The following is an 11856-nucleotide window of genomic DNA, read 5'->3' as shown; positions in this document are numbered from 1 at the left end:
TTCTCTTAATTAATAGTAGAGATTAGAGAAAAAATGGAAATTATTAATGTAAACTTAAAACACACAGAATATAGGTCATGAAATTAATATCGATTCACAATAAATCTTTTTCATTGAGTAGAAAATGACTCCGAAGATAGAATGTCCAAATTTCTAAAATATTTACATGGAACATTTGCAAACTAAATAAGTTGCAACTGTATCTTTAATACACATGCTTACCGGGTATAATATTTCTTTGAGTAATGGTCACTCGAGCCATTTTTCTTTCACATATGCGTGCAACAAATACACACGTGAATAGGGAAGTGTTATAGTAATACTTAGTTGTCAATAAAGACAGTTTATATATATATATATATATATATATATATATATATTTAAAGCGAATTGAAGTTTATCCCACTTCTAATTTGTTGATTTGGTCATTTGAGAAGTACAAAATTATTACTTTATCAAACCTAAATTCAATTACTATCTTAGGTTGAGACTTCTGTAATATTATATAATACCCACAAAAACTAGTGTAGTGAAATATTATTTTGTACGTGTGTATAGTCATGAAATTTAGGTTATAGTTTTTTCTCTAACCTCAGCTTATTAATTAATCAGCTTCGCATCATAAAGATGTGTTGGGAGAGATATCAATAAACAACCACAGCGAAATAATTCTTCTTCCTATATGTAAACAAATAAAGTGTATCTCTACTTTCATACGTGCTTGAAATAATAAGAGAAATAATCAATCACACCAAGCCACAAGAACACAAACAGTTTTTTACGTGGAAAACTTCCCCGGTGTGAGGAAGAAAAACCACGGGACCTAGTCCAGTTAAAATCTCCACTATCAATCAAATAATGGATACACAAAGTCTTCTCTAATCGTAATTAGAGGATACAAAAATCTCTCATCAAGATATCTACAATCTTGGCAAATACAAAGAGAATTGGAGAGAATATACCAAATTTGCAGTTACTGTTCACGGGGAAAAACCCCAACCCCCGAGCTCCAAATCCGATCTCCACCGTTCAAATTATAACTCCTTGAGTCGTGAACCTCTCCTCCAAATTTCAGCTTGATCGGACCACATACGAAATGGGATCGGAGTCTTAATAAAATATGGGCAGCATGAGAAAAAACCACGTTTTTCTCTCTTTCTTTTGAGAAGTGACAGCTTCTCTCTTTTCTGCTCTCTTTTTACAACTTCCTTTAGGTTCCACACTAAAAGGGCTGGACTTTGGTCTTTTAATAAAGCCCACTTGGGCTTTCCTCCACATGGAAGGAAATAACCCAACAAATCTCCCCCTTTCCAACTATGTGGAGGGAATCGCCATCCCGGCAATCGAATAACAAACTTCAAGCTTCTCCCTTGGTAGTGTCTTTGTCAACATATCAGAACCATTATCATCAGTGCGAACCTTCTCAAGTTCCAATAATTTATCGTTCAACGCATCTCTGATCCAATGGTATCGTACATCAATGTGCTTCGATCTTGCATGGAAACTAAAATTCTTAGCAAGATGAATAGCACTCTGGCTATCACAAAACAGCACATACCTCTGCTGCTCGAAACCAAGTTCTCTCAAGAACTTCTTTGCCCATAACAACTCTTTAGTCGCTTCCGTTGCTGCAATGAACTCTGCCTCTGTCGTAGAAAGAGCAATGCACTTCTGAAGTCTCGATTGCCAAGCTAAAGCCCCACTTGCAAAAGTTATCAAATAGCCCGAAGTAGACTTACGAGTGTCCACATCCTCAGCCATATCTGCATCTGTGTAGCCAACTAACAATGGTTGTCTATTTCCCAAACCAAGTCTCAAATTGGAAGTGCCTCAAAGATACCTCATGATCCACTTCACTGCATACTAGTGCTCTCTTCTCGGATTTGACAAGAATTGGCTAACTACACCAACTGCATAGGCTATATTTGGTATTGTGCAAACCATTGCATACATCAAACTCCCTACTGCTGAGGTGTAAGGAACTCTTTCCATGTCTTCCTTTTCCTTATCTGTAGAAGGACATTCCTTTGTATTTAGTTTGAAGTGGGTAGCAAGAGGAGAGCTAACCACTTTAGCTTTGTCCATATTGAACCTCTGAAGCACTTTCTCAATGTACTCCTCCTGTGACAAATATAATTTCTTGGCACTCCTGTCACGACTGATTCTTATGCCAAGAATTTTCTTTGCTGGCCCCAAGTTCTTCATAGCAAATGACTTACTCAATTGCTTCTTCAACTGGTCAATCCTTGAAGCATTCCTGCCAACAATTAGCATGTCATCCACATAAAGCAGTAAGAAAATAAAATCATCATCATAGAATTTCTAAACAAATACACAGTGATCTGAAGTTGTCTTCTTGTAGCCTTGCTCCCCCATAACAGACTCAAACTTCTTATACCACTGTCTCGGTGCTTGTTTCAAACCATATAGGCTTTTCTTCAGCTTGCACACATAATTCTCTTCCCCCTTCACTTTGAAATCCTCTGGTTGCTTCATATAAATCTCTTCCTCCAAATCACCATGAAGGAAGACAGTTTTCACATCTATCTGCTCAACTTCGAAGTTAAGACTAGCTGCTAAGCCGAGTACTGTACGGATCGATGACATCTTTAGGTTATTGTTTTTTCACTAATTTCAACTTATTAATTAATCAGCTTCGCATCATAAAGATGATCACACTATATTTTTTTGTTGTGAAGTATATGTTCTTTATCCGGTGTTTACTCGTCTCGTCTTTTATTGTTCTTTTCAATTATTTGGGGCATATCATTACATCACTTTTATCAAACTATTTGGATTTGAATAGAATAAAAGACAATCTCTTTTCTCAATATATCTTCTTTCATTTTGCCGTGCCTTTTGGTTTGTATATTTTTTTTATACTCTCTTAAGGATTCGTTTCGATCAAAGATTTTCCTTTAATAAACGAGAAAGAAAGGAAAATAAATTGGAAACTCATTTTCTATTATATGACAAAAATTTAAAAAAGTCAAATATAAAAAAATGTGTAAAATAAAAATTTGTTTATTTTCTTTCTTTCTTTTTTCTGATAACAAACATTCAAATGTAAATTTCTCAAATGTTTTTCAAAATTGAAATGCCTAAGTGAAATCACTTAAATGATAAGCTTATTTTTTGCTAAAATTATTTGCATAAATTAAATTGGAGGGGTGAAGCTTTTTTATTTTAACTTTTTAAGAACTCTTAAAAATATATATATTTTTTAAACTTGTAAATTTTGAACTTATTTCTTAAAGAAATAAATATTTATCAAACCAAGATAAATTAATTTTATATGCACAAACCCAAGAAATTCTTTGTTTCGATATTTTAATTTATTTAGTTTTGCTATTTATAGTCCGTCCATTTTATGTTATTTTTATGTTAAATAATTTTCTAAATAATTAATGGATTTCGAGCCACGTCAGCACCCTTGCTTTTTACACGTGGCGTGGCACGCTGGTGCAGTGGTCCGACCCCACCGCGAGCACACGTGGTTCGGTCCTTTCTTTTTTCTCTCCACCTGAATTTTATTTTTTATTTTTTATTTTTTATATTATATTTTCATTTTATAATGCTTTATTTTTTGTATATGTTTTTTGTTAATATTTGGGAGCCAACTCTTCTCTCCAGGGTTTATGCCCTTCTCCCGTGCTTTCCGTCTTAACTCTCTCTCCGAGGACTCTGTTCGCCGGAGCCGACTCGAGCGGTTCTCTACACGTCGATGCCCTCCGGCGCGCACCGGCTACAGTCCGGCGAGATCTCAGACCAGGTAGAACTTCAATGACGAATCTGATTTCTTTCACATTCTTCCTTTTCGTATTCGCCTCTGCAAGTGTCATTTATTCTGGAAACATCGATGTCCCGTTAAATTTATGTTTAATTTCAACTTTTTAACTGCTTCTATGGTTCAATCGACTTCAATGAAAAATCTGATTTCTTTCACATTTTATTTTTTGTGCATTCGTCTTTGCAAATGTCAGCAAATGTGGAAACATCGCTGTCCTGTTAAATTTCTGTTCCATTTAGAGTTTTTAGCTGCTTATGTGGTTCATTCCGGCGCATGTGTGATTTTGATATTGTATCGTGGATTTAGAAACCTCCGTTCTTGTTGTTTATTTATATATTCAGAAGGAACTCAACGATATGGAACTTAGGAAAGAGCATTGGTTGGTAGATTTGATTGGTAGCTCTCTAAAGGCTCAGTGCTTAGGATGTGTCTCAGAAGAGATGACACACTGTGCCCTTTTTTGTTAGAAAAAGTTTTTATGAGAAGGTTCTTCAGTTTATTTTATGAACCATTAAGTAAGGATAAGGAAAGTAATTCATGATATACCTTATGTCATTTGCAACGAGACAGCAGAGCTTTGAAACAAGTACCTCTTCTTTCTTTCCATTCATGTTGATCAAGTTTCAATTATGCGGAAAACTATTTGATCATTTTTATGTTTGATTTAGTGATGGAAATTCTACTAAATTTGGTTGAATTGTGAGAGGAACCAAGAGCCCTTTATATAGTGCAATAATTGTCTCAATCCATCAAAGAGCCATAAATGTACACTCATGACCTTTCCCTTCCTCCAAGGTAATCGTTCATTGATCTAATGTGACACATTCCTTAGTGATACATTCTTTAATGAGATCCATGACTTTGATCAATGTATTTGTACTACTCCATTGTATCTTGGGAGACTTTTCATCAATTGTTAAGGATACAAGACTTTGGTCTTTGTATCATGCATACCAATAAATATGGTACTTGACTTTGGTTAATGTATCTATTTTTTTTATTAATTAATATATAATTTAATTATTAATTAAATATTTATATGTAAACACACACTCCCCATGTGATCATGAAGATCACACACATATTTTCTCATGAGTTCTTCTCACCTATAGATTGATATCTGGGGCAGTCCTTTGTGTCAAATTACTCTTTTTTGGATAAGTAGTTAAAAACCATTGAAGTATGGTATAAGGGTTGATTTGGCCTCCTGTTTTTTTAATCGGGTCAACTTGGAAAGTGGTTAATGCCCAATGCATCATAGTGCAGCCATATTTGGGTACTTTTGATCAATCCCTAGTAGGCTCCACAGGTATTGTAGCCTCATTTACCCAATTAAAAGGTTAGTGGTCAAATTGACACCCTTTAGTTGTTTATAGTTACTTAACCCCCCTTCCCCATGGCACACACACACACGAACACACGCCAAATTTTCAATTGACAAATGGCTTCTTGGACATTTCTTGACTGGATATACATGTTCCTATTTGTGTCCAACAATAGTTGGAGCACTCTGAAATCTGTTAAAGAACAAGTGTAAGATACTATGATGTTATAAAACTTGTTATTTCATTAAGATTTAGCACACTTCCTAATTGAAAAGCACAAAGACATGCACATATTCCATGTAGTAAATTCCTAAACAAGCATATATACAAGTGGATTCTTGTCTTGCATTTAGATTTTAGATGGTAGCCACATTGGTACCTTTTATATTGGTGTACATTGATCATGGCATTCATGTAATTTGGATTGGGTGGTGGTAGGTGGAATTGCATTTCACCATTCTAGTTCCATATAGGTTATATTCAGGGAGAAATATATTTGGTGACAAATAAATATCCGTATTAGGTATATGTCAGACCCATGATTACCTTGAGATTACCAAGGCACATGGTGTTGTCAACTGATGTTTCAAAGTAATAGCACAAGATGACCTATCTTGGTTTATCTTGACATTCAGTGAATTGACAATCAATGTTGCTAAGGGGGGAGCACATAGATGTTAAGTTACCTACTCGACATGGTTGAAGCCATGGTCTTTGACAAGGTTGTTATCGTGATTGGTTTCGATTGGCATGGTTGGATGGTTAATTGGGTATATGTCTAGTGCCTATATGATTTATGGCGTGTGCTTGTGTGTGGGATAAGTCATGATTAGGAGAAACCATGTATGACACTAGGTGTTGATCCGCAGGCTGTGTGCAGTGTCAATGTCAAAGGCTGCAATGCATGATCAAGCAGAGCGGGTACTTGATAGTCGTCCTTGTAAGGGCTAACATGCGGTCTTGTCTGAAGGTATAACTCATGCGTTGACATATGGCAATGTTTCTAGCCACATAAATTGTAGACATAGTTGGTTATGCATTGTTGGTAAATGCTGATTGTGTCTCGCACAACCTAGACCTAGGCAATTGGGGTTGTCAACTGTAGACCTTAGACAGCTGGGTAATATGATGTGGGTGGCAAGGGATGCTAGAGGAAAGTTGTTCATGGTGTTCTTGCACATGTAATGAGTGTATAATTTTTGCCTTTGAATAAGAATAAGGTTGGGAGGTGTTGTTCCTGTAATTTGTTGCCTTGTGTACGGCATTTGGTGCCTGTGTATGTCATACTTCTTTACACAAAGTCACATACTAGCAGGCCAACAAATTCAGATTTTGTGTCATTGTCTAAACTAAGGGAAACTTGATCATCACAGTGTCAAGGTGTGCTGTGAGAACTTAAACCCTGTGACAGTATCTTAGGTTGTGTCTTTATCAATGCACAATGCCTTCCTTTTTGCAAATGACTTAATAGGACTATTCTTGCTTGACAAATCATTTTTTTTATAAGTAGATAAAATCAAGGGTATGCCTCCCAAGTACAGCAAACATAAAAAGATCACCCACACCTAGGGTGTCACAAAAATCAATAAATACAAAAGGATCAATCAAAGACAGTCTATTGTGCCAGCTTGTAGCAGTAGCCATCCACTGGTTTTACTAATTTGAAAGGGTGTAGCTGCTCATTCAAAGGCTCTCCTATTTCTTTCCTTCCAAACTCACAAAAATATGGCAAGGGGGATGAGGGCCAAAACTTCCCTATTCTCTTTAGTGGCTCGGGTACCTTTCCAAGCCCATTACTTCTCTTTCATAGAGCTGGTAGTGGCCCACTGTTGCCTGTTCAAGGAAAAGTCCATGCTCCAAGTCCAAGTTTCCTAGTCCAGGCAGTGTTGGAGGATGTGGTCAACAAATTCAGCATTATTCATATATAAAAATAAACCTGTTGACAAGAGGCAGCCCCATTTTCTACAGGCTATCAAGGGTTAAAGTATTCCCATGTGTTGCCTCCCAAGCTAAAAACACGGCCTTGGGGCCGCTGTTTTCCACATTTTTCCATGGGAAGCTGCTGCTGTTTGCTCCTGGTGGTGAAATTTTCCTGTAAAAGGATTCAACAGCATTTCTAATCAAGGGAATCTTCCAAAAGGTCCTTTGATCTGAAATCTGTAGATGATGCCTGAGGGCTTCCTTATTGTAAGCCAAGGTGAAGATGCTAGGAAAAATTTAGCACTGAGGGGCATTTGACCATCACAACAAACATTGTTCTTGTTAAAGCTTGACGTACATTGTTGGCCTGACCAACAACTTAACAGCTTAAGCTTTTAGGTAAAGTGGTTGTCTAACATGGTGTCAAGGCTGGTTAGTAGGAGGTCCTGGGTTCTAGTCTTGCTGCCCAAGTTTCTTGTGTGGTGTTTAGCAAAATATTATATTTTCTGTAATTTTCTCTTCATGTGCTGTTGGGGGAGTTTTAAAGCTTAATATACATTGTTAACCCACAATCTAACAGCTTAAGATTTTAGGTAAAATGGTTGTCTAACAGTTCCAAAAGAACACATCATCCCTATTCTCCACTTGTAAGCTAATGAAGTGGAAAAAATAATCCCAACCTTTTCTGATGTATTCCAAACCCCAATTGCATGGGATCCTCTCCAACATTTCTAGTCATTGTGCTGGAGTCCGTATTAGAAGCAATGATTCCTCACCAAAGGTGATCTTTTTCCTTTATGAATCTCCATAGCCATTTCCTTAATAGTGTTTTGTTTAAAGTAGAAAGGAATTTTAGCCCTAAGCTTCCCAAACAGATGGGTTGTTTAACTACCCCCCACTTAGCAAGGTGTTATTTGAATTCCTCCCTTCAGCTCCCCCAAAGGAGATTGAATTCTTTCAAGTCTTTTTGTTATTAAAACAAGTAAAGGAAAAAAGGACATATAATAGATCAAGAGGTTAGTCAAGGTGTTCTTGATCAATGTGAATCTCCCACCTTTTGACTGTGTTTCTTATCCAACCCACCAACCTTTTCTCAATCTTTTCTTATGGGATCCCAAACTCCTTTCTCTTTGAATTTGTCTACAAGTAGGAGTCTGAGATACTTAACGGGGAAGTTCCCCAGCTTGCAGCCTAGAAGTCCTGCTAAGAGCAGGCCTCCTAGTGCTGCCCCCCTGCCAGAATAATCTTACTTTTCCCCAGATTCACCTTCATAACTGAGACTACCTCAAGCCCAACCAAAATGCATTGAAGATAGAGGATTTGGTGATGGGCTTCTTCACAGAAAATGATGGTCTTTTCCCTAAGAGAGGATGCGAGACTTCCATAAGTTTCCTATTATTATTTAAGCTGAGGCTTTTGAGGAGTCTTCCTTTGGTAGCTTTTTTCGACATGAGGCTAAACACTTCCATTTCCAAGATAAACAAAAAACGGGTTAGGGGATCACCTTGCCTCAAACCTCTGGAGGAGCGAAAGAAATCAGATGGGCAGCCATTGATGAGCATTGAGATGCTTGGGGTATTAATGCATTGTATGATCCATCAGCACCACAACACTCTAAAGCCCACTCTCCTAAGAATATAAAGAAGGAAGTTCTAGTTAACATGATCGAGAGCTTTCTCCATAATGAGTTTGCACACCATCACCCCTTTGCAAGCTGAATGCGTGGAATCGTTTTCATGCTAGCGGAGATGACACGAGCATGATCAGTCTATATAGAAATGGTACACGGCCATCATCTTCATCTTCCTTGGATAGGCTGGTTTAGAATAGTTGTAGAGCTGCTTAATCCTCATTGAGGGAATTTTATTCAAGAAAAGATTGTTCTTTATTGTTTTTGTGGAGATTTTTCTAATATGATTCAATATGCTACCCAAGGTGGCCAAGATCTTGGAGATATATTTATGACCCTTTCCATTTTAACTATTATGTTTTGGACTTTGATGGGTGGTTTCTCTTAAATCTCTCATCTAGCAAACTCTGTTATGCATTTTTAAGCAAGTGGAAATCATTATATCCCATTCTTACCATTCAATGTCAGCTTTGTTTTCAATTTTTTGGTAGTTTCTTGCGATCTATTTGCTCATTATGTTTTCATTTTTGTTGTTTCATTTTGAGCACTCTCTTTCTAATATTTTCCTTCTGGGATCTTCTCCATACATAATTTCTATTTTTTTTTTTTTTTCCAATCAGAAAAAAGAAAATACATTAACAAGGCATCAAGGGGATGCCAACCCGTGCTACAGAACATCAGCCACTCTGAAGAGTGTCACAAACATCAAGGATTGTAAAATGATCATTAACAAATTTCCCATTGTGCGAGCTGGAGACAGCAGTAATCCATTGCCTTTGCAGGTCTGAAGCGAAGTAGATGAATCTTTGAAGGCTCTCTTATTTCTTACTTTCCAAGCACACTAAAATATGGCGAGAGGGATGAGGTTAAAAGTCTTTCGCTTCTCCTTTGTGGCTCTGATGTCTTTCCAAGCCCAAATCTCCCCTCCAACTGAATTTTCCATAACCGACTGTTGCCCAGCCAAGGAAAGAGCCAAATTCCACAAGGTTCTTGTCCAGGGGCAGTGGAGAAGAATGTGGTTGACTGATTCTGCTTCAGTCATACATAGAAAACACTGGTTTGTGAATGTAAGCCCTCTTTTCTGTAGATTGTCGAGGGTTAAAATATTTCCATGTACGGACTCCCCAAGCAAAAAAGGAAGAGGCTGCTGTCCTCCAAATGTGAATCCAAGGGAGTTATTGCAATTTGTTTCCAACGGTGTGGGGTTCTCATATAAAGATTTAACAATGAAAACACCATTTTTTTCCCGAAGCCCATTTTGGCTTGTTAGGGATGTTTTGGTGACAGAATTTGTATAGAATCCTGTAGAAGTCAAAGAGTGTGTGAAGTTCCCTGTCTGCCATGTTTCTTGTAAAAGGAATGTCCCATAAAATTCCCTGGTCAGTGATTTGGACATAATGACTAATGAGGGCATTTTTGTCCCTAGACAAGTTGTAGATGGAGGGAAATGCAGCTCTAAGATTACGATTCTCATGCCATACATCATGCCAAAAGTAAACATTGGCTCCATTTCCACTTGAAATGTCACAAAATTGGAAAAACTCATCCCATCCTATCCTGATGAATTTCCATGCTTCTATTCCATAGGAACCTCTTCCATTGTGAGTTTTCCAATCATTGTGCTCAAGCCCTAATTTACAAACAATAATATTCCACCAAAGGTGGTCTTTCCCTTTCATGAACTACTTCTCGAGGAGGGCTTTATTGAAAGTGAGGAGGGATTTCAATCCTACACCTCCCAAATAAATGGGTTGTTTGATCACTCCACAAGGTGATATTTAAACTCCTCCCCTACGCTTCCCCAAAGAAATCTTCTTTGAATTCCCTCCAATCTCCTACCTACTAAGGCTGATAAGGGAAGGAGAGACATAAAGTAAATTGGAAGATTCATCAGAGTGCTCGTGATAAGAGTGACTCTGCCTCCTTTTGATAAGAAGTTTCTTTTCCATCTTGCCAATCTCCTTTCAAACTTTTCAATAACAGGGCCTCAAACTCCTTTATCTTTGAATTTGGCTCCAAGGGGGAAACTAGGGTAATTGATGGGAAAGGTTCTCATCTTGCAACCCAAAGACCAGCAAGGAAAGCCCTCCATGTGTTCTTTTGATTGGAATAACCTCACTTTTCCAAGGTTCACTCTTAGGCCTAAAACGGCCTCAAACCCTAACCAAATGCATCGGAGGTTGAGGATATGGAGGGGATCATCTTCACTAAAAATAAAAGGATCATCTGCGAAAAGAAGATTTGAAACTTTTGTAAGCCTTCCATTTCTACCCACCTTTCGTCCTTTAAAGATCCCTCCTTCAGTAGCTTTCTTTTGCATGAGACTAAGCACTTGCATGACCAAAATAGACATGAAAGGAGACAATGGATCTCCTTGTCTCAAGCCTTTCAAGGAGTGAAGGAAATAAAATAGACAACCATTTATGAGCACTGAGAAGCTTGGGGTTTTGATGATTGTGCAATCCAACAAGACCATAGCTCCCCAAAGTCCATTTTATTAAGGAGATAACAAAGGAATTTCTAGTTGACATGATCAAATGCTCTCTACATATCCAGTTTACACACTATTCTGGTTTTTCCCTCCTTCAGGTAGGTATCCACTAGTTCATGAGCAATAAGGGCAGCATCCATAATTGTCTTTCGGCCACCAAAGCATTTTGATACTAACCAATGACTTTCAGTGTTGCTTTTTCGAACCTCCGAGCAAGTACTTTCGCAAAGATTTTATAAATGCTTCCCAAAAAGCTAATGGGGCGAAAATTCTTGATGTTAGTAGCCCCAACTTTCTTTGGAACAAGAGTGACAAAGGTGGTATTTATGCAATTGATGAATTTTCTTGATCCATGGAACTCCTCGAATATGCTTAACAAGTCATGTTTGAGGAGGCTTCAGTTAGCCTAAAAGAAAGCCAAGGAGAAACCATCCGGTCCAGGCGCTTTATCCCATTGCAATTTTGAATAGCTTGGAGGACTTCTGCTTCTTCAAAAGGTCTATTAATCTACCTTGCAGTGGAAGAATTGAGAGATTTGAAATTGATGCTATCCATTGTAGATCTCCATGCCTCGGGTTCAATATAAAGGACTTTATAAAAATCACAAATGCCTTTCCTAAAATCCTCTTCCCTATTTAAGGTGATTTCTCCAATTTCAATGTTGGATAAGGTGTTACTTCTATGGTGAATGTTTGCTGTC

At 37.6% G+C, this 11856-nt stretch overlaps 1 protein-coding gene across 3 annotated transcripts in view; it reads left to right on the top strand.

Moving 5' to 3' along the window:
* The first annotated feature begins 3577 nt into the window (after positions 1 to 3577).
* The window catches only part of LOC131151733 (ATPase family AAA domain-containing protein At1g05910), a 39683-nt gene continuing 31404 nt past the window's right edge, over positions 3578 to 11856 (top strand). Inside the window, exon 1 of one of the 3 annotated variants that reach the window (XM_058103128.1) lies at positions 3578 to 3772. The gene's annotated coding sequence lies outside the window, so the exon portion shown is untranslated. The remainder of the gene's footprint in view (positions 3773 to 11856) is intronic. The other 2 variants (XM_058103129.1, XM_058103130.1) reach the window with 2 other exon arrangements.

This window comes from Malania oleifera, chromosome 3 (genome assembly GCF_029873635.1).
Source record: "Malania oleifera isolate guangnan ecotype guangnan chromosome 3, ASM2987363v1, whole genome shotgun sequence".
Taxonomy (NCBI): domain Eukaryota; kingdom Viridiplantae; phylum Streptophyta; class Magnoliopsida; order Santalales; family Ximeniaceae; genus Malania; species Malania oleifera.
The sequence above is the reverse complement of the archived record's forward strand: the minus strand, read 5'-3'. Positions and strand labels throughout refer to the sequence as shown.